The sequence below is a fragment of the Uloborus diversus genome, chromosome 4 (assembly GCF_026930045.1).
Source record: "Uloborus diversus isolate 005 chromosome 4, Udiv.v.3.1, whole genome shotgun sequence".
In the NCBI taxonomy this organism is placed as follows: Eukaryota; Metazoa; Arthropoda; class Arachnida; order Araneae; family Uloboridae; genus Uloborus; species Uloborus diversus.
Window position 1 is genome coordinate 185,587,837 of NC_072734.1, and position 20,409 is coordinate 185,608,245.

General features: G+C 52.4%; 1 protein-coding gene across 1 annotated transcript in view; it reads right to left on the reverse strand.

Annotated features, from left to right (window-relative positions):
• Nucleotides 1-20,409, reverse strand: part of LOC129221419 (derlin-2-like) — a 34,152-nt gene that overhangs the window by 8,967 nt on the left and 4,776 nt on the right. The window lies entirely within an intron of this gene.

Below are 20,409 nucleotides of genomic sequence, written 5' to 3' on the forward strand. Positions count from 1 at the left end.
CAGGGTTGGTTGGCCGGCTGTCTAGTTAGTTGGTTGTTTGGTTGGTTAATTGGTTTGTCGATAGGTTGGCTGGCTAGCTGTTTCTGGCTTGGTGTGTGAGCGGGTGGTAGGGTTTGGTTTGTTGGCTGCCTGGCAGGGTTGGTTGGCTGGCTGTCTAGTTAGTTGGTTGGTTGGTTGGTTAATTGGTTGGTCAATAGGTTGGCTGGCTGGCTGTATCTGGCTTGGGTGGGTGAGCGGGTGGTAGGGTTTGGTATGTTGGCTGCCTGGCAGGGTTGGTTGGCTGGCTGTCTACTTAGTTGGTTGGTTGGTTGGTTAATTGGTTGGTCGATAGGTTGGCAGGCTGGCTGTTTTTGGCTTGGTGGGTGAGCGGCTGGTAGGGTTTGCTTTGTTGGCTGCCTGGCAGGGTTGGTTGGCCGGCTGTCTAGTTAGTTGGTTGTTTGGTTGGTTAATTGGTTGGTCGATAGGTTGGCTGGCTGGCGGTTTCTGGCTTGGTGGGGGAGCGGGTTGTAAGGTTTTTCTTTGTTGGCTGCCTGGCAGGGTTGGTTGGCTGACTGTCTAGTTAGTTGGTTGTTTGGTTGGTTAATTGGTTGGTCGATAGGTTGGCTGGCTGGCTGTTTCTGGCTTGATGGGTGAGCGGGTGGTAGGGTTTGGTTTGTTGGCTGCCTGGCTGGGTTGGTTGGCTGGCTGTCTAGTTAGTTGGTTGTTTGTTTGGTTAATTGGTTGGTCGATAGGTTGGCTGGCTGGCTATTTCTGACTTAGTGGGTGAGCAGGTGGTAGGGTTAGGTTTGTTGACTGCCTGGCAGGGTTGGTTGGCCGGCTGTCTAGTTAGTTGGTTGTTTGGTTGGTTGGTTATTTACTTGGTTGATAGGTTGGCTGGCTGGCTGTTTCTGGCTTGGTGGGTGAGCGGGTGGTAGGGTTTGGTTTGTTGGCTGCCTGGCAGGGTTGGTTGGCTGGCTGTCTAGTTAGTTGGTTGTTTGGTTGGTTAATTGGTTGGTCGATAGGTTGGCTGGCTGGCTGTTTCTGGCTTGGTGGGTGAGCGGGTGGTAGGGTTTGGTTTGTTGGCTGCCTGGCATGGTTGTTTGGCTGGCTGTCTAGTTAGTTGGTTGGTTGGTTGGTTAATTGGTTGGTCGATAGGTTGGCAGGCTGGCTGTTTTTGGCTTGGTGGGTGAGCGGGGAGGTAGGGTTTTGGTTTGTTGGCTGTCTAGTTAGTTGGTTGTTTGGTTGGTTAATTGATTGGTCGATAGGTGGGCTGGCTGGTTGTTTCTGGCTTGGTGGGTGAGCGGGGTGGTAGGGTTTGGTTTGTTGGCTGCCTGGCAGGGTTGGTTGGCCGGCTGTCTAGTTAGTTGGTTGTTTGGTTGGTTAATTAGTTGGTCGATAGGTTGGCAGGCTGGCTGTTTTTGGCTTGGTGGGTGAGCGGGTGGTAGGGTTTGGTTTGTTGGCTGCCTGGCAGGGTTGGTTGGCCGGCTGTCTAGTTAGTTGGTTGTTTGGTTGGTTAATTGGTTGGTCGATAGGTTGGCTGGCTGGCGGTTTCTGGCTTGGTGGGGGAGCGGGTTGTAAGGTTTTTCTTTGTTGGCTGCCTGGCGGGGTTGGTTGGCTGACTGTCTAGTTAGTTGGTTGTTTGGTTGGTTAATTGGTTGGTCGATAGGTTGGCTGGCTGGCTGTTTCTGGCTTGATGGGTGAGCAGGTGGTAGGGTTAGGTTTGTTGGCTGCCTGGCAGGGTTGGTTGGCTGGCTGTCTAGTTAGATGGTTGGTTGGTTGGTTCATTGGTTGGTCGATAGGTTGGCAAGCTGGCTGTTTCTTGCATGGTGGTTGAGCGGGTGGTAGGGTTTGGTTTTTTGGCTGCCTGGCAAGTTTAGTTGGCTGACTGTCTAGTTAGTTGATTGTTTGGTTGGTTATTTGGTTGGTCGATAGGTTGGCTGGCTGGCTGTTTCTGGCTTGGTGGGTGAGCGAATGGTAGGGTTTGGTTCTTTGGCTGCCTGGCAGGGTTGGTTGGCCGGCTGTCTAGTTAGTTGTTTGGTTGGTTGGTTAATTGGTTGGTCGATAGGTTGTTTGGCTGGCTGTTTCTGGTTTGGCGGGTGAGCGGGTAGTAGGGTTTGGTTTGTTGGCTGCCTGGCAGGGTTGGTTGGCCGGCTGTCTAGTTAGTTGGTTGTTTGGTTGGTTAATTGGTTGGTCGATAGGTTGGCTGGCTGGCTGTTTCTGGCTTGGTGGGTGAGCGGGTGGTAGGGTTTGGTTTGTTGGCTGCCTGGCAGGGTTGGTTGGCTGACTGTCTAGTTAGTTGGTTGGTTGGTTGCTTAATTGGTTGGTAGATAGGTTGGCTGGCTGGCTGTTTCTGGCTTGGTGGGTGAGCAGGTGGTAGGGTTAGGTTTGTTGGCTGCCTGGCAAGTTTAGTTGGCTGACTGTCTAGTTAGTTGATTGTTTGGTTGGTTGGTTATTTGCTTGTTTGATAGGTTGGCTGGCTGGCTGTTTCTGGCTTGGTGGGTGACAGAGTGGTAGGGTTTGGTTTGTTGGCTGCCTGGCAGGGTTGGTTGGCTCGCTGTCCAGTTAGTTTGTTGGTTGGTTGGTTAATTGGTTGGTCGATAGGTTGGCTGGCTGGCTGTTTCTGGCTTGGTGGGTGAGCGGGTGGTAGGGTTTGGTTTGTTGGCTGCCTGGCTGTCTAGTTAGTTGGTTGTTTGGTTGGTTAATTGGTTGGTCGATAGGTTGGCAGGCTGGCTGTTTTTGGCTTGGTGGGTGAGCGGGTGGTAGCGTTTGGTTTGTTGGCTGCCTGGCAGGGTTGGTTGGCTGGCTGTCTAGTTAGTTGGTTGTTTGTTTGGTTAATTGGTTGGTCGATAGGTTGGCTGGCTGGCTGTTTCTGGCTTGGTGGGTGAGCAGGTGGTAGGGTTAGGTTTGTTGGCTGCCTGGCAGGGTTGGTTGGCTGGCTGTCTAGTTAGATGGTTGGTTGGTTGGTTAATTGGTTGGTCGATAGGTTGGCAAGCTGGCTGTTTCTTGCATGGTGGTAGGGTTTGGTTTGTTGGCTGCCTGGCAAGTTTAGTTGGCTGGCTGTCTAGTTAGTTGATTGTTTGGTTGGTTAATTGGTTGGTCGATAGGTTGGCTGGCTGGCTGTTTCTGGCTTGGTGGGTGAGCGAATTGTAGGGTTTGGTTCTTTGGCTGCCTGGCAGGGTTGGTTGGCCGGCTGTCTAGTTAGTTGTTTGGTTGGTTGGTTAATTGGTTGGTCGATAGGTTGGCAGGCTGGCTGTTTTTGGCTTGGTGGGTGAGCGGGAGGTAGGGTTTGGTTTGTTGGCTGTCTAGTTAGTTGGTTGTTTGGTTGGTTAATTGATTGGTCGATAGGTGGGCTGGCTGGTTGTTTCTGGCTTGGTGGGTGAGCGGGTGGTAGGGTTTGGTTTGTTGGCTGCCTGGCAGGGTTGGTTGGCCGGCTGTCTAGTTAGTTGGTTGTTTGGTTGGTTAATTAGTTGGTCGATAGGTTGGCAGGCTGGCTGTTTTTGGCTTGGTGGGTGAGCGGGTGGTAGGGTTTGGTTTGTTGGCTGCCTGGCAGGGTTGGTTGGCCGGCTGTCTAGTTAGTTGGTTGTTTGGTTGGTTAATTGGTTGGTCGATAGGTTGGCTGGCTGGCGGTTTCTGGCTTGGTGGGGGAGCGGGTTGTAAGGTTTTTCTTTGTTGGCTGCCTGGCAGGGTTGGTTGGCTGACTGTCTAGTTAGTTGGTTGTTTGGTTGGTTAATTGGTTGGTCGATAGGTTGGCTGGCTGGCTGTTTCTGGCTTGATGGGTGAGCAGGTGGCAGGGTTAGGTTTGTTGGCTGCCTGGCAGGGTTGGTTGGCTGGCTGTCTAGTTAGATGGTTGGTTGGTTGGTTAATTGGTTGGTCGATAGGTTGGCAAGCTGGCTGTTTCTTGCATGGTGGTAGGGTTTGGTTTGTTGGCTGCCTGGCAAGTTTAGTTGGCTGGCTGTCTAGTTAGTTGATTGTTTGGTTGGTTAATTGGTTGGTCGATAGGTTGGCTGGCTGGCTGTTTCTGGCTTGGTGGGTGAGCGGGTGGTAGGGTTTGGTTTGTTGGCTGCCTGGCAGGGTTGGTTGGCCGGCTGTCTAGTTAGTTGGTTGTTTGGTTGGTTAATTGGTTGGTCGATAGGTTGGCTGGCTGGCTGTTTCTGGCTTGGTGGGTGAGCGGGTGGTAGGGTGTGGTTTGTTGGCTGCCTGGCAGGGTTTGTTGGCCGGCTGTCTTGTTAGTTGGTTGTTTGGTTGATTGGTTATTTGCTTGTTTGATAGGTTGGCTGGCTGGCTGTTTCTGGCTTGGTGGGTGAGAGAGTGGTAGGGTTTGGTTTGTTGGCTGCCTGGCAGGGTTGGTTGGCTGGCTGTCCAGTTAGTTGGTTGGTTGGTTGGTTAATTGGTTGGTCGATAGGTTGGCTGGCTGGCTGTTTCTGGCTTGGTGGGTGAGCGGGTGGTAGGGTTTGGTTTGTTGGCTGCCTGGCAGGGTTGGTTGGCTGACTGTCTAGTTAGTTGGTTGGTTGGTTGGTTTATTGGTTGGTCGATAGGTTGGCTGGCTGGCTGTTTCTGGCTTGGTGGGGGAGCGGGTGGTAGGGTTTGGTTCGTTGGCTGCCTGGCAGGGTTTGTTGGCCGGCTGTCTTGTTAGTTGGTTGTTTGGTTGATTGGTTATTTGCTTGTTTGATAGGTTGGCTGGCTGGCTGTTTCTGGCTTGGTGGGTGAGAGAGTGGTAGGGTTTGGTTTGTTGGCTGCCTGGCAGGGTTGGTTGGCTGGCTGTCCAGTTAGTTGGTTGGTTGGTTGGTTAATTGGTTGGTCGATAGGTTGGCTGGCTGGCTGTTTCTGGCTTGGTGGGTGAGCGGGTGGTAGGGTTTGGTTTGTTGGCTGCCTGGCTGTCTAGTTAGTTGGTTGTTTGGTTGGTTAATTGGTTGGTCGATAGGTTGGCTGGCTGGCTGTTTCTGGCTTGGTGGGTGAGCGGGTGGTAGGGTTTGGTTGGCTGGCTGTCTAGTTAGTTGGTTGGTTGGTTAATTGGTTGGTCGATAGGTTGGCAGGCTGGTTGTTTTTGGCTTGGTGGGTGAGCGGGTGGTAGGGTTTGGTTTGTTGGCTGCCTGGCAGGGTTTGTTGGCTGGCTGTCTAGATAGTTGGTTGTTTGGTTGGTTAATTGATTGGTCGATAGGTTGGCTGGCTGGTTGTTTATGGCTTGGTGGGTGAGCGGGTGGTAGGGTTAGGTTTGTTGGCTGCCTGGCAGGGTTGGTTGGCTGGCCGTCTAGTTAGTTGGTTGGTTGGTTGGTTAATTGGTTGGTCGATAGTTTGGCTGGCTGGGTGTTTCTGGCTTGGTGGGTGAACGGGTGGTAGGGTTTGGTTTGTTGGCTGCCTGGCAGGGTTGGTTGGCTGGCTGTCTAGTTAGTTGGTTGGTTGGTTGGTGAATTGGTTGGTCGATAGGTTGGCTGGCTGGCTGCTTCTGGCTTGGTGGGTGAGCGGGTGGTAGGGTTTGGTTTGTTGGCTGCCTGGCAGGGTTGGTTGGCTTGCTGTCTAGTTAGTTGGTTGGTTGGTTGGTTAATTGGTTGGTCGATAGGTTGGCTTCCTGGCTGTTTCTCGGCTTGGTGGGTGAGCGGGTGGTAGGGTTTGGTTTGTTGGCTGCCTGGCAGGGTTGGTTGGCTGGCTGTCTAGTTAGTTGGTTGGTTGGTTGGTTAATTGGTTGGTCGATAGGTTGGCTGGCTGGCTGTTTCTGGCTTGGTGGGTGAGCGGGTGGTAGGGTTTGGTTTGTTGGCTGCCTGGCAGGGTTGGTTGGCTGGCTGTCCAGTTAGTTGGTTGGTTGGTTGGTTAATTGGTTGGTCGATAGGTTGGCTGGCAGGCTGTTTCTGGCTTGGTGGGCGAGCGATTGGTAGGGTTTGGTTTGTTGGCTGCCTGGCAGGGTTGGTTGGCTGGCTGTCTAGTTAGTTGGTTTGTTGGTTGGTTATTTGGTTGGTCGATAGGTTGGCTGGCTGGCTGTTTCTGGCTTGGTGGGTAAGCGGGTGGTAGGGTTTGGTTTGTTTCCTGCCTGTCAGGGTTGGTTGGCAGGCTGTCTAGTTAGTTGGTTGGTTGGTTGGTTATTTGGTTGGTCGATAGGTTGGCTGTCTGGCTGTTTCTGGCTTGGTGGGTGAGCGGGTGGTAGGGTTTGTTTTGTTGGCTGCCTGGCAGGGTTCGTTGGCTGGCTGTCTAGTTGTTGGTTGGTTGGTTGGTTAATTGGTTGGTCGATAGGTTGGCTGGCTGGCTGTTTCTGGCTTGGTGGGTGAGCGGGTGGTAGGGTTTGGTTTGTTGGCTTCCTGCCAGGGTTGGTTGGCTGGCTGTCTAGTTAGTTGGTAGGTTGGTTGGTTAATTGGTTGGTCGATAGGTTGGCTGGCTGGCTGTTTCTGGCTTGGTGGGCGAGCGGGTGGTAGGGTTTGGTTTGTTGGCTGCCTGGCAGGGTTGGTTGGCTGGCTTTCTTGTTAGTTGGTTGGTTTTTTGGTTAACTGGTTGGTCGATAATTTGGCTGGCTGGCTGTTTCTGGCTTGGTGGGCGAGCGGGTGGTAGGGTTTGGTTTGTTGGCTGCCTGGCAGGGTTGGTTGACTGACTGTCTAGTTAGTTGGTTGGTTGGTTGGTTGGTTGGTTAATTGGTTGGTCTATAGGGTGGCTGGCTGGCTATTTCTTGCTTGGTGGGTGAGCGGGTGGTAGGGTTTGGTTTGTTGGCTGCCTCGCAGGGTTGGTTGGCTGGCTGTCTAGTTAGATGGTTGGTTAGTTGGTTGGTCAATTGGTTGGTCGATAGTTTGGCTGGCTGGCTGTTTCTGGCTTGGTTGGTGAGCGGGTGGTAGGGTTTGGTTTGTTGGCTGTCTGGCAGGGTTGGTTGGCTTGCTGTCTAGTTAGTTGGTTGGTTGGTTGGTTAATTGGTTGGTCGATAGGTTGGCTTGCTAGCTGTTTCTGGCTTGGTGGGTGAGCGGGTGGTAGGGTTTGGTTTGTTGGCTGCCTGGCAGGGTTGGTTGGCTGACTGTTTAGTTAGTTGGTTGGTTGGTTGGTTGGTTAATTGGTTGGTCGACAGGTTGGCTGGCTGGCTGTTTCTGGCTTGTTGGGTGAGCGGGTGGTAGGGTTTGGTTTGTTGGTTGCCTGGCAGGGTTGGTTGGCAGGCTGTCTAGTTAGTTGGTTGGTTGGTTGGTTAATTGGTAGGTCGATAGGTTGGCTGGCTGGCTGTTTCTGGCTTGGTGGGTGAGCGGGTGGTAGGGTTTGGTTTGTTTGCTGCCTGGCAGGGTTGGTTGGCTGGCTTTCTTGTTAGTTGGTTGGTTTTTTGGTTAATTGGTTGGTCGATAGTTTGGCTGGCTGGCTGTTTCTGGCTTGGTGGGCGAACGGGTGGTAGGGTTTGGTTTGTTGGCTACCTGGCAGGGTTGGTTGGCTGACTGTTTAGTTAGTTGGTTGGTTGGTTGGTTAATTGGTTGGTCGACAGGTTGGCTGGCTGGCTGTTTCTGGCTTGGTGGGTGAGCGGGTGGTAGGGTTTGGTTTGTTGGCTGCCTGGCAGGGTTGGTTGGCTGGCTGTCTAGTTAGTTGGTTGGTTGGTTGGTTATTTGGTTGGTCGATAGGTTGGCTGTCTGGCTGTTTCTGGCTTGGTGGGTGAGCGGGTGGTAGGGTTTGGTTTGTTGGCTGCCTGGCAGGGTTCGTCGGCTGGCTGTCTAGTTGTTGGTTGGTTGGTTGGTTAATTGGTTTGTCGATAGGTTGGCTGGCTAGCTGTTTTTGGCTTGGTGTGTGAGCGGGTGGTAGGGTTTGGTTTGTTGGCTGCCTGGCAGGGTTGGTTGGCTGGCTGTCTAGTTAGTTGGTTGGTTGGTTGGTTAATTGGTTGGTCAATAGGTTGGCTGGCTGGCTGTTTCTGGCTTGGTGGGTGAGCGGGTGGTAGGGTTTGGTATGTTGGCTGCCTGGCAGGGTTGGTTGGCTGGCTGTCTACTTAGTTGGTTGGTTGGTTGGTTAATTGGTTGGTCGATAGGTTGGCAGGCTGGCTGTTTTTGGCTTGGTGGGTGAGCGGGTGGTAGGGTTTGGTTTGTTGGCTGCCTGGCAGGGTTGGTTGGCCGGCTGTCTAGTTAGTTGGTTGTTTGGTTGGTTAATTGGTTGGTCGATAGGTTGGCTGGCTGGCGGTTTCTGGCTTGGTGGGGGAGCGGGTTGTAAGGTTTTTCTTTGTTGGCTGCCTGGCAGGGTTGGTTGGCTGACTGTCTAGTTAGTTGGTTGTTTGGTTGGTTAATTGGTTGGTCGATATTTTGGCTGGCTGGCTGTTTCTGGCTTGATGGGTGAGCGGGTGGTAGGGTTTGGTTTGTTGGCTGCCTGGCTGGGTTGGTTGGCTGGCTGTCTAGTTAGTTGGTTGTTTGTTTGGTTAATTGGTTGGTCGATAGGTTGGCTGGCTGGCTGTTTCTGGCTTGGTGGGTGAGCAGGTGGTAGGGTTAGGTTTGTTGACTGCCTGGCAGGGTTGGTTGGCCGGCTGTCTAGTTAGTTGGTTGTTTGGTTGGTTGGTTATTTGCTTGGTTGATAGGTTGGCTGGCTGGCTGTTTCTGGCTTGGTGGGTGAGAGAGTGGTAGGTTTTGGTTTGTTGGCTGCCTGGCAGGGTTGGTTGGCTGGCTGTCTAGTTAGATGGTTGGTTGGTTGGTTGGTTGGTTAATTGGTTGTTCGATAGGTTGGCTGGTTGGCTGTTTCTGGCTTGGTGGGTGAGCGGGTGGTAGGGTTTGGTTTGTTGGCTGCCTGGCAGGGTTGGTTGGCTGGCTGTCTAGTTAGTTGGTTGTTTGGTTGGTTAATTGGTTGGTCGATAGGTTGGCTGGCTGGCTGTTTCTGGCTTGGTGGGTGAGCGGGTGGTAGGGTTTGGTTTGTTGGCTGCCTGGCATGGTTGTTTGGCTGGCTGTCTAGTTAGTTGGTTGGTTGGTTGGTTAATTGGTTGGTCGATAGGTTGGCAGGCTGGCTGTTTTTGGCTTGGTGGGTGAGCGGGTGGTAGCGTTTGGTTTGTTGGCTGCCTGGCAGGGTTGGTTGGCTGGCTGTCTAGTTAGTTGGTTGTTTGTTTGGTTAATTGGTTGGTCGATAGGTTGGCTGGCTGGCTGTTTCTGGCTTGGTGGGTGAGCAGGTGGTAGGGTTAGGTTTGTTGGCTGCCTGGCAGAGTTGGTTGGCTGGCTGTTTCTGGCTTGGTGGGTGAGCAGGTGGTAGGGTTAGGTTTGTTGGCTGCCTGGCAGAGTTGGTTGGCTGGCTGTCTAGTTAGATGGTTGGTTGGTTGGTTAATTGGTTGGTCGATAGGTTGGCAAGCTGGCTGTTTCTTGCATGGTGGTTGAGCGGGTGGTAGGGTTTGGTTTGTTGGCTGCCTGGCAAGTTTAGTTGGCTGGCTGTCTAGTTAGTTGATTGTTTGGTTGGTTAATTGGTTGGTCGATAGGTTGGCTGGCTGGCTGTTTCTGGCTTGGTGGGTGAGCGAATGGTAGGGTTTGGTTCTTTGGCTGCCTGGCAGGGTTGGTTTTCCGGCTGTCTAGTAAGTTGTTTGGTTGGTTGGTTAATTGGTTGGTCGATAGGTTGGCAGGCTGGCTGTTTTTGGCTTGGTGGGTGAGCGGGAGGTAGGGTTTGGTTGGCCGGCTGTCTAGTTAGTTGGTTGTTTGGTTGGTTAATTGGTTGGTCGATAGGTTGGCTGGCTGGCGGTTTCTGGCTTGGTGGGTGAGCGGGTGGTAGGGTTTGGTTTGTTGGCTGCCAGGCAGGGTTTGTTGGCTGACTGTCTAGTTAGTTGGTTGTTTGGTTGGTTAATTGGTTGGTCGATAGGTTGGCTGGCTGGCTGTTTCTGGCTTGATGGGTGAGCGGGTGGTAGGGTTTGGTTTGTTGGCTGCCTGGCAGGGTTGGTTGGCCGGCTGTCTAGTTAGTTGGTTGTTTGGTTGGTTAATTGGTTGGTCGATAGGTTGGCTGGCTGGCTGTTTCTGGCTTGGTGGGTGAGCAGGTGGTAGGGTTAGGTTTGTTGACTGCCTGGCAGGGTTGGTTGGCCGGCTGTCTAGTTAGTTGGTTGTTTGGTTGGTTGGTTATTTGCTTGGTTGATAGGTTGGCTGGCTGGCTGTTTCTGGCTTGGTGGGTGAGAGAGTGGTAGGTTTTGGTTTGTTGGCTGCCTGGCAGGGTTGGTTGGCTGGCTGTCTAGTTAGTTGGTTGTTTGGTTGGTTAATTGGTTGGTCGATAGGTTGGCTGGCTGGCGGTTTCTGGCTTGGTGGGGGAGCGGGTTGTAAGGTTTTTCTTTGTTGGCTGCCTGGCAGGGTTGGTTGGCTGACTGTCTAGTTAGTTGGTTGTTTGGTTGGTTAATTGGTTGGTCGATATTTTGGCTGGCTGGCTGTTTCTGGCTTGATGGGTGAGCGGGTGGTAGGGTTTGGTTTGTTGGCTGCCTGGCTGGGTTGGTTGGCTGGCTGTCTAGTTAGTTGGTTGTTTGTTTGGTTAATTGGTTGGTCGATAGGTTGGCTGGCTGGCTGTTTCTGGCTTGGTGGGTGAGCAGGTGGTAGGGTTAGGTTTGTTGACTGCCTGGCAGGGTTGGTTGGCCGGCTGTCTAGTTAGTTGGTTGTTTGGTTGGTTGGTTATTTGCTTGGTTGATAGGTTGGCTGGCTGGCTGTTTCTGGCTTGGTGGGTGAGAGAGTGGTAGGTTTTGGTTTGTTGGCTGCCTGGCAGGGTTGGTTGGCTGGCTGTCTAGTTAGATGGTTGGTTGGTTGGTTGGTTGGTTAATTGGTTGTTCGATAGGTTGGCTGGTTGGCTGTTTCTGGCTTGGTGGGTGAGCGGGTGGTAGGGTTTGGTTTGTTGGCTGCCTGGCAGGGTTGGTTGGCTGGCTGTCTAGTTAGTTGGTTGTTTGGTTGGTTAATTGGTTGGTCGATAGGTTGGCTGGCTGGCTGTTTCTGGCTTGGTGGGTGAGCGGGTGGTAGGGTTTGGTTTGTTGGCTGCCTGGCATGGTTGTTTGGCTGGCTGTCTAGTTAGTTGGTTGGTTGGTTGGTTAATTGGTTGGTCGATAGGTTGGCAGGCTGGCTGTTTTTGGCTTGGTGGGTGAGCGGGTGGTAGCGTTTGGTTTGTTGGCTGCCTGGCAGGGTTGGTTGGCTGGCTGTCTAGTTAGTTGGTTGTTTGTTTGGTTAATTGGTTGGTCGATAGGTTGGCTGGCTGGCTGTTTCTGGCTTGGTGGGTGAGCAGGTGGTAGGGTTAGGTTTGTTGGCTGCCTGGCAGAGTTGGTTGGCTGGCTGTTTCTGGCTTGGTGGGTGAGCAGGTGGTAGGGTTAGGTTTGTTGGCTGCCTGGCAGAGTTGGTTGGCTGGCTGTCTAGTTAGATGGTTGGTTGGTTGGTTAATTGGTTGGTCGATAGGTTGGCAAGCTGGCTGTTTCTTGCATGGTGGTTGAGCGGGTGGTAGGGTTTGGTTTGTTGGCTGCCTGGCAAGTTTAGTTGGCTGGCTGTCTAGTTAGTTGATTGTTTGGTTGGTTAATTGGTTGGTCGATAGGTTGGCTGGCTGGCTGTTTCTGGCTTGGTGGGTGAGCGAATGGTAGGGTTTGGTTCTTTGGCTGCCTGGCAGGGTTGGTTTTCCGGCTGTCTAGTTAGTTGTTTGGTTGGTTGGTTAATTGGTTGGTCGATAGGTTGGCAGGCTGGCTGTTTTTGGCTTGGTGGGTGAGCGGGAGGTAGGGTTTGGTTGGCCGGCTGTCTAGTTAGTTGGTTGTTTGGTTGGTTAATTGGTTGGTCGATAGGTTGGCTGGCTGGCGGTTTCTGGCTTGGTGGGTGAGCGGGTGGTAGGGTTTGGTTTGTTGGCTGCCAGGCAGGGTTTGTTGGCTGACTGTCTAGTTAGTTGGTTGTTTGGTTGGTTAATTGGTTGGTCGATAGGTTGGCTGGCTGGCTGTTTCTGGCTTGATGGGTGAGCGGGTGGTAGGGTTTGGTTTGTTGGCTGCCTGGCAGGGTTGGTTGGCCGGCTGTCTAGTTAGTTGGTTGTTTGGTTGGTTAATTGGTTGGTCGATAGGTTGGCTGGCTGGCTGTTTCTGGCTTGGTGGGTGAGCGGGTGGTAGGGTTTGGTTTGTTGGCTGCCTGGCAGGGTTTGTTGGCCGGCTGTCTTGTTAGTTGGTTGTTTGGTTGATTGGTTATTTGCTTGTTTGATAGGTTGGCTGGCTGGCTGTTTCTGGCTTGGTGGGTGAGAGAGTGGTAGGGTTTGGTTTGTTGGCTGCCTGGCAGGGTTGGTTGGCTGGCTGTCCAGTTAGTTGGTTGGTTGGTTGGTTAATTGGTTGGTCGATAGGTTGGCTGGCTGGCTGTTTCTGGCTTGGTGGGTGAGCGGGTGGTAGGGTTTGGTTTGTTGGCTGCCTGGCAGGGTTGGTTGACTGGCTGTCTAGTTAGTTGGTTGGTTGGTTAATTGGTTGGTCGATAGGTTGGCAGGCTGGTTGTTTTTGGCTTGGTGGGTGAGCGGGTGGTAGGGTTTGGTTTGTTGGCTGCCTGGCAGGGTTTGTTGGCTGGCTGTCTAGATAGTTGGTTGTTTGGTTGGTTAATTGATTGGTCGATAGGTTGGCTGGCTGGTTGTTTATGGCTTGGTGGGTGAGCGGGTGGTAGGGTTAGGTTTGTTGGCTGCCTGGCAGGGTTGGTTGGCTGGCGGTCTAGTTAGTTGGTTGGTTGGTTGGTTAATTGGTTGGTCGATAGGTTGGCTGCCTGGCGTTTCCTGGCTTGGTGGGTGAGCGGGTGGTAGGGTTTGCTTTGTTGGCTGCCTGGCAGGGTTGGTTGGCCGGCTGTCTAGTTAGTTGGTTGTTTGGTTGGTTAATTGGTTTGTCGATAGGTTGGCTGGCTGGCTGTTTCTGGCTTGGTGGGTGACCAGGTGGTAGGGTTTGCTTTGTTGGCTGCCTGGCAGGGTTGGTTGGCCGGCTGTCTAGTTAGTTGGTTGTTTGGTTGGTTAATTGGTTTGTCGATAGGTTGGCTGGCTAGCTGTTTCTGGCTTGGTGTGTGAGCGGGTGGTAGGGTTTGGTTTGTTGGCTGCCTGGCAGGGTTGGTTGGCTGGCTGTCTAGTTAGTTGGTTGGTTGGTTGGTTAATTGGTTGGTCAATAGGTTGGCTGGCTGGCTGTATCTGGCTTGGTGGGTGAGCGGGTGGTAGGGTTTGGTATGTTGGCTGCCTGGCAGGGTTGGTTGGCTGGCTGTCTACTTAGTTGGTTGGTTGGTTGGTTAATTGGTTGGTCGATAGGTTGGCAGGCTGGCTGTTTTTGGCTTGGTGGGTGAGCGGCTGGTAGGGTTTGCTTTGTTGGCTGCCTGGCAGGGTTGGTTGGCCGGCTGTCTAGTTAGTTGGTTGTTTGGTTGGTTAATTGGTTGGTCGATAGGTTGGCTGGCTGGCGGTTTCTGGCTTGGTGGGGGAGCGGGTTGTAAGGTTTTTCTTTGTTGGCTGCCTGGCAGGGTTGGTTGGCTGACTGTCTAGTTAGTTGGTTGTTTGGTTGGTTAATTGGTTGGTCGATAGGTTGGCTGGCTGGCTGTTTCTGGCTTGATGGGTGAGCGGGTGGTAGGGTTTGGTTTGTTGGCTGCCTGGCTGGGTTGGTTGGCTGGCTGTCTAGTTAGTTGGTTGTTTGTTTGGTTAATTGGTTGGTCGATAGGTTGGCTGGCTGGCTATTTCTGACTTAGTGGGTGAGCAGGTGGTAGGGTTAGGTTTGTTGACTGCCTGGCAGGGTTGGTTGGCCGGCTGTCTAGTTAGTTGGTTGTTTGGTTGGTTGGTTATTTACTTGGTTGATAGGTTGGCTGGCTGGCTGTTTCTGGCTTGGTGGGTGAGCGGGTGGTAGGGTTTGGTTTGTTGGCTGCCTGGCAGGGTTGGTTGGCTGGCTGTCTAGTTAGTTGGTTGTTTGGTTGGTTAATTGGTTGGTCGATAGGTTGGCTGGCTGGCTGTTTCTGGCTTGGTGGGTGAGCGGGTGGTAGGGTTTGGTTTGTTGGCTGCCTGGCATGGTTGTTTGGCTGGCTGTCTAGTTAGTTGGTTGGTTGGTTGGTTAATTGGTTGGTCGATAGGTTGGCAGGCTGGCTGTTTTTGGCTTGGTGGGTGAGCGGGAGGTAGGGTTTGGTTTGTTGGCTGTCTAGTTAGTTGGTTGTTTGGTTGGTTAATTGATTGGTCGATAGGTGGGCTGGCTGGTTGTTTCTGGCTTGGTGGGTGAGCGGGTGGTAGGGTTTGGTTTGTTGGCTGCCTGGCAGGGTTGGTTGGCCGGCTGTCTAGTTAGTTGGTTGTTTGGTTGGTTAATTAGTTGGTCGATAGGTTGGCAGGCTGGCTGTTTTTGGCTTGGTGGGTGAGCGGGTGGTAGGGTTTGGTTTGTTGGCTGCCTGGCAGGGTTGGTTGGCCGGCTGTCTAGTTAGTTGGTTGTTTGGTTGGTTAATTGGTTGGTCGATAGGTTGGCTGGCTGGCGGTTTCTGGCTTGGTGGGGGAGCGGGTTGTAAGGTTTTTCTTTGTTGGCTGCCTGGCGGGGTTGGTTGGCTGACTGTCTAGTTAGTTGGTTGTTTGGTTGGTTAATTGGTTGGTCGATAGGTTGGCTGGCTGGCTGTTTCTGGCTTGATGGGTGAGCAGGTGGTAGGGTTAGGTTTGTTGGCTGCCTGGCAGGGTTGGTTGGCTGGCTGTCTAGTTAGATGGTTGGTTGGTTGGTTCATTGGTTGGTCGATAGGTTGGCAAGCTGGCTGTTTCTTGCATGGTGGTTGAGCGGGTGGTAGGGTTTGGTTTTTTGGCTGCCTGGCAAGTTTAGTTGGCTGACTGTCTAGTTAGTTGATTGTTTGGTTGGTTATTTGGTTGGTCGATAGGTTGGCTGGCTGGCTGTTTCTGGCTTGGTGGGTGAGCGAATGGTAGGGTTTGGTTCTTTGGCTGCCTGGCAGGGTTGGTTGGCCGGCTGTCTAGTTAGTTGTTTGGTTGGTTGGTTAATTGGTTGGTCGATAGGTTGTTTGGCTGGCTGTTTCTGGTTTGGCGGGTGAGCGGGTAGTAGGGTTTGGTTTGTTGGCTGCCTGGCAGGGTTGGTTGGCCGGCTGTCTAGTTAGTTGGTTGTTTGGTTGGTTAATTGGTTGGTCGATAGGTTGGCTGGCTGGCTGTTTCTGGCTTGGTGGGTGAGCGGGTGGTAGGGTTTGGTTTGTTGGCTGCCTGGCAGGGTTGGTTGGCTGACTGTCTAGTTAGTTGGTTGGTTGGTTGCTTAATTGGTTGGTAGATAGGTTGGCTGGCTGGCTGTTTCTGGCTTGGTGGGTGAGCAGGTGGTAGGGTTAGGTTTGTTGGCTGCCTGGCAAGTTTAGTTGGCTGACTGTCTAGTTAGTTGATTGTTTGGTTGGTTGGTTATTTGCTTGTTTGATAGGTTGGCTGGCTGGCTGTTTCTGGCTTGGTGGGTGACAGAGTGGTAGGGTTTGGTTTGTTGGCTGCCTGGCAGGGTTGGTTGGCTCGCTGTCCAGTTAGTTTGTTGGTTGGTTGGTTAATTGGTTGGTCGATAGGTTGGCTGGCTGGCTGTTTCTGGCTTGGTGGGTGAGCGGGTGGTAGGGTTTGGTTTGTTGGCTGCCTGGCTGTCTAGTTAGTTGGTTGTTTGGTTGGTTAATTGGTTGGTCGATAGGTTGGCAGGCTGGCTGTTTTTGGCTTGGTGGGTGAGCGGGTGGTAGCGTTTGGTTTGTTGGCTGCCTGGCAGGGTTGGTTGGCTGGCTGTCTAGTTAGTTGGTTGTTTGTTTGGTTAATTGGTTGGTCGATAGGTTGGCTGGCTGGCTGTTTCTGGCTTGGTGGGTGAGCAGGTGGTAGGGTTAGGTTTGTTGGCTGCCTGGCAGGGTTGGTTGGCTGGCTGTCTAGTTAGATGGTTGGTTGGTTGGTTAATTGGTTGGTCGATAGGTTGGCAAGCTGGCTGTTTCTTGCATGGTGGTAGGGTTTGGTTTGTTGGCTGCCTGGCAAGTTTAGTTGGCTGGCTGTCTAGTTAGTTGATTGTTTGGTTGGTTAATTGGTTGGTCGATAGGTTGGCTGGCTGGCTGTTTCTGGCTTGGTGGGTGAGCGAATTGTAGGGTTTGGTTCTTTGGCTGCCTGGCAGGGTTGGTTGGCCGGCTGTCTAGTTAGTTGTTTGGTTGGTTGGTTAATTGGTTGGTCGATAGGTTGGCAGGCTGGCTGTTTTTGGCTTGGTGGGTGAGCGGGAGGTAGGGTTTGGTTTGTTGGCTGTCTAGTTAGTTGGTTGTTTGGTTGGTTAATTGATTGGTCGATAGGTGGGCTGGCTGGTTGTTTCTGGCTTGGTGGGTGAGCGGGTGGTAGGGTTTGGTTTGTTGGCTGCCTGGCAGGGTTGGTTGGCCGGCTGTCTAGTTAGTTGGTTGTTTGGTTGGTTAATTAGTTGGTCGATAGGTTGGCAGGCTGGCTGTTTTTGGCTTGGTGGGTGAGCGGGTGGTAGGGTTTGGTTTGTTGGCTGCCTGGCAGGGTTGGTTGGCCGGCTGTCTAGTTAGTTGGTTGTTTGGTTGGTTAATTGGTTGGTCGATAGGTTGGCTGGCTGGCGGTTTCTGGCTTGGTGGGGGAGCGGGTTGTAAGGTTTTTCTTTGTTGGCTGCCTGGCAGGGTTGGTTGGCTGACTGTCTAGTTAGTTGGTTGTTTGGTTGGTTAATTGGTTGGTCGATAGGTTGGCTGGCTGGCTGTTTCTGGCTTGATGGGTGAGCAGGTGGCAGGGTTAGGTTTGTTGGCTGCCTGGCAGGGTTGGTTGGCTGACTGTCTAGTTAGTTGGTTGGTTGCTTAATTGGTTGGTCGATAGGTTGGCAAGCTGGCTGTTTCTTGCATGGTGGTAGGGTTTGGTTTGTTGGCTGCCTGGCAAGTTTAGTTGGCTGGCTGTCTAGTTAGTTGATTGTTTGGTTGGTTAATTGGTTGGTCGATAGGTTGGCTGGCTGGCTGTTTCTGGCTTGGTGGGTGAGCGGGTGGTAGGGTTTGGTTTGTTGGCTGCCTGGCAGGGTTGGTTGGCCGGCTGTCTAGTTAGTTGGTTGTTTGGTTGGTTAATTGGTTGGTCGATAGGTTGGCTGGCTGGCTGTTTCTGGCTTGGTGGGTGAGCGGGTGGTAGGGTGTGGTTTGTTGGCTGCCTGGCAGGGTTTGTTGGCCGGCTGTCTTGTTAGTTGGTTGTTTGGTTGATTGGTTATTTGCTTGTTTGATAGGTTGGCTGGCTGGCTGTTTCTGGCTTGGTGGGTGAGAGAGTGGTAGGGTTTGGTTTGTTGGCTGCCTGGCAGGGTTGGTTGGCTGGCTGTCCAGTTAGTTGGTTGGTTGGTTGGTTAATTGGTTGGTCGATAGGTTGGCTGGCTGGCTGTTTCTGGCTTGGTGGGTGAGCGGGTGGTAGGGTTTGGTTTGTTGGCTGCCTGGCTGTCTAGTTAGTTGGTTGTTTGGTTGGTTAATTGGTTGGTCGATAGGTTGGCTGGCTGACTGTTTCTGGCTTGGTGGGTGAGCGGGTGGTAGGGTTTGGTTTGTTGGCTGCCTGGCAGGGTTGGTTGACTGGCTGTCTAGTTAGTTGGTTGGTTGGTTAATTGGTTGGTCGATAGGTTGGCAGGCTGGTTGTTTTTGGCTTGGTGGGTGAGCGGGTGGTAGGGTTTGGTTTGTTGGCTGCCTGGCAGGGTTTGTTGGCTGGCTGTCTAGATAGTTGGTTGTTTGGTTGGTTAATTGATTGGTCGATAGGTTGGCTGGCTGGTTGTTTATGGCTTGGTGGGTGAGCGGGTGGTAGGGTTAGGTTTGTTGGCTGCCTGGCAGGGTTGGTTGGCTGGCGGTCTAGTTAGTTGGTTGGTTGGTTGGTTAATTGGTTGGTCGATAGGTTGGCTGCCTGGCGTTTCCTGGCTTGGTGGGTGAGCGGGTGGTAGGGTTTGCTTTGTTGGCTGCCTGGCAGGGTTGGTTGGCCGGCTGTCTAGTTAGTTGGTTGTTTGGTTGGTTAATTGGTTTGTCGATAGGTTGGCTGGCTGGCTGTTTCTGACTTGGTGGGTGACCAGGTGGTAGGGTTTGCTTTGTTGGCTGCCTGGCAGGGTTGGTTGGCCGGCTGTCTAGTTAGTTGGTTGTTTGGTTGGTTAATTGGTTTGTCGATAGGTTGGCTGGCTAGCTGTTTCTGGCTTGGTGTGTGAGCGGGTGGTAGGGTTTGGTTTGTTGGCTGCCTGGCAGGGTTGGTTGGCTGGCTGTCTAGTTAGTTGGTTGGTTGGTTGGTTAATTGGTTGGTCAATAGGTTGGCTGGCTGGCTGTATCTGGCTTGGTGGGTGAGCGGGTGGTAGGGTTTGGTATGTTGGCTGCCTGGCAGGGTTGGTTGGCTGGCTGTCTACTTAGTTGGTTGGTTGGTTGGTTAATTGGTTGGTCGATAGGTTGGCAGGCTGGCTGTTTTTGGCTTGGTGGGTGAGCGGCTGGTAGGGTTTGCTTTGTTGGCTGCCTGGCAGGGTTGGTTGGCCGGCTGTCTAGTTAGTTGGTTGTTTGGTTGGTTAATTGGTTGGTCGATAGGTTGGCTGGCTGGCGGTTTCTGGCTTGGTGGGGGAGCGGGTTGTAAGGTTTTTCTTTGTTGGCTGCCTGGCAGGGTTGGTTGGCTGACTGTCTAGTTAGTTGGTTGTTTGGTTGGTTAATTGGTTGGTCGATAGGTTGGCTGGCTGGCTGTTTCTGGCTTGATGGGTGAGCGGGTGGTAGGGTTTGGTTTGTTGGCTGCCTGGCTGGGTTGGTTGGCTGGCTGTCTAGTTAGTTGGTTGTTTGTTTGGTTAATTGGTTGGTCGATAGGTTGGCTGGCTGGCTATTTCTGACTTAGTGGGTGAGCAGGTGGTAGGGTTAGGTTTGTTGACTGCCTGGCAGGGTTGGTTGGCCGGCTGTCTAGTTAGTTGGTTGTTTGGTTGGTTGGTTATTTACTTGGTTGATAGGTTGGCTGGCTGGCTGTTTCTGGCTTGGTGGGTGAGAGAGTGGTAGGTTTTGGTTTGTTGGCTGCCTGGCAGGGTTGGTTGGCTGGCTGTCTAGTTAGATGGTTGTTTGGTTGGTTAATTGGTTGTTCGATAGGTTGGCTGGTTGGCTGTTTCTGGCTTGGTGGGTGAGCGGGTGGTAGGGTTTGGTTTGTTGGCTGCCTGGCAGGGTTGGTTGGCTGGCTGTCTAGTTAGTTGGTTGTTTGGTTGGTTTAATTGGTTGGTCGATAGGTTGGCTGGCTGGCTGTTTCTGGCTTGGTGGGTGAGCGGGTGGTAGGGTTTGGTTTGTTGGCTGCCTGGCATGGTTGTTTGGCTGGCTGTCTAGTTAGTTGGTTGGTTGGTTGGTTAATTGGTTGGTCGATAGGTTGGCAGGCTGGCTGTTTTTGGCTTGGTGGGTGAGCGGGAGGTAGGGTTTGGTTTGTTGGCTGTCTAGTTAGTGGTTGTTTGGTTGGTTAATTGATTGGTCGATAGGTGGGCTGGCTGGTTGTTTCTGGCTTGGTGGTGAGCGGGTGGTAGGGTTTGGTTTGTTGGCTGCCTGGCAGGGTTGGTTGGCCGGCTGTCTAGTTACTTGGTTGTTTGGTTGGTTAATTAGTTGGTCGATAGGTTGGCAGGCTGGCTGTTTTTGGCTTGGTGGGTGAGCGGGTGGTAGGGTTTGGTTTGTTGGCTGCCTGGCAGGGTTGGTTGGCCGGCTGTCTAGTTAGTTGGTTGTTTGGTTGGTTAATTGGTTGGTCGATAGGTTGGCTGGCTGGCGGTTTTCTGGCTTGGTGGGGGAGCGGGTTGTAAGGTTTTTCTTTGTTGGCTGCCTGGCGGGGTTGGTTGGCTGACTGTCTAGTTAGTTGGTTGTTTGGTTGGTTAATTGGTTGGTCGATAGGTTGGCTGGCTGGCTGTTTCTGGCTTGATGGGTGAGCAGGTGGTAGGGTTAGGTTTGTTGGCTGCCTGGCAGGGTTGGTTGGCTGGCTGTCTAGTTAGATGGTTGGTTTGGTTGGTTCATTGGTTGGTCGATAGGTTGGCAAGCTGGCTGTTTCTTGCATGGTGGTTGAGCGGGTGGTAGGGTTTGGTTTTTTGGCTGCCTGGCAAGTTTAGTTGGCTGACTGTCATGCGGAAAAGTGCCTAAGAATGTATAGACACGCGAAATATCCATTTTGACCATCACCGAGGTAATTACAACGACTTTTCTCGTGACGTCTGTATGTATGTGCGTATGTGTGTATGTGCGTATGTATCTCGCATAACTCAAAAATGGTATGTCCTAGAAAGTTGAAATTTGGTACATAGACTCGTAGTGGGGTCTAGTTGTGCACCTCCCCTTTTGGTTGCTTTCGGATGTTCCTAAGGGGGGTCTTTTGCACCTTTTTGGGGGGAAATCATTGTTAATTTCGATGTAAACTCAAGTGGCGTTATAATTTGTCGGACACTTGGCGATATATCGCCAGTCTTTTGGTCGCCAAGTTTTGTCTCCAACTTGGCGACAAATTTGGCGGAGTTTTTTTTTTTTTTGGTTTCAATTTGGCCATTGTTGGTGATATTTAGAGAATAAATATTGAATCACATTAAAATAGCGAATAATGGGGAAATGACATTAAATTGGAGTAAAAGGAAGTCATGTGATGCACACATCAGCTCGT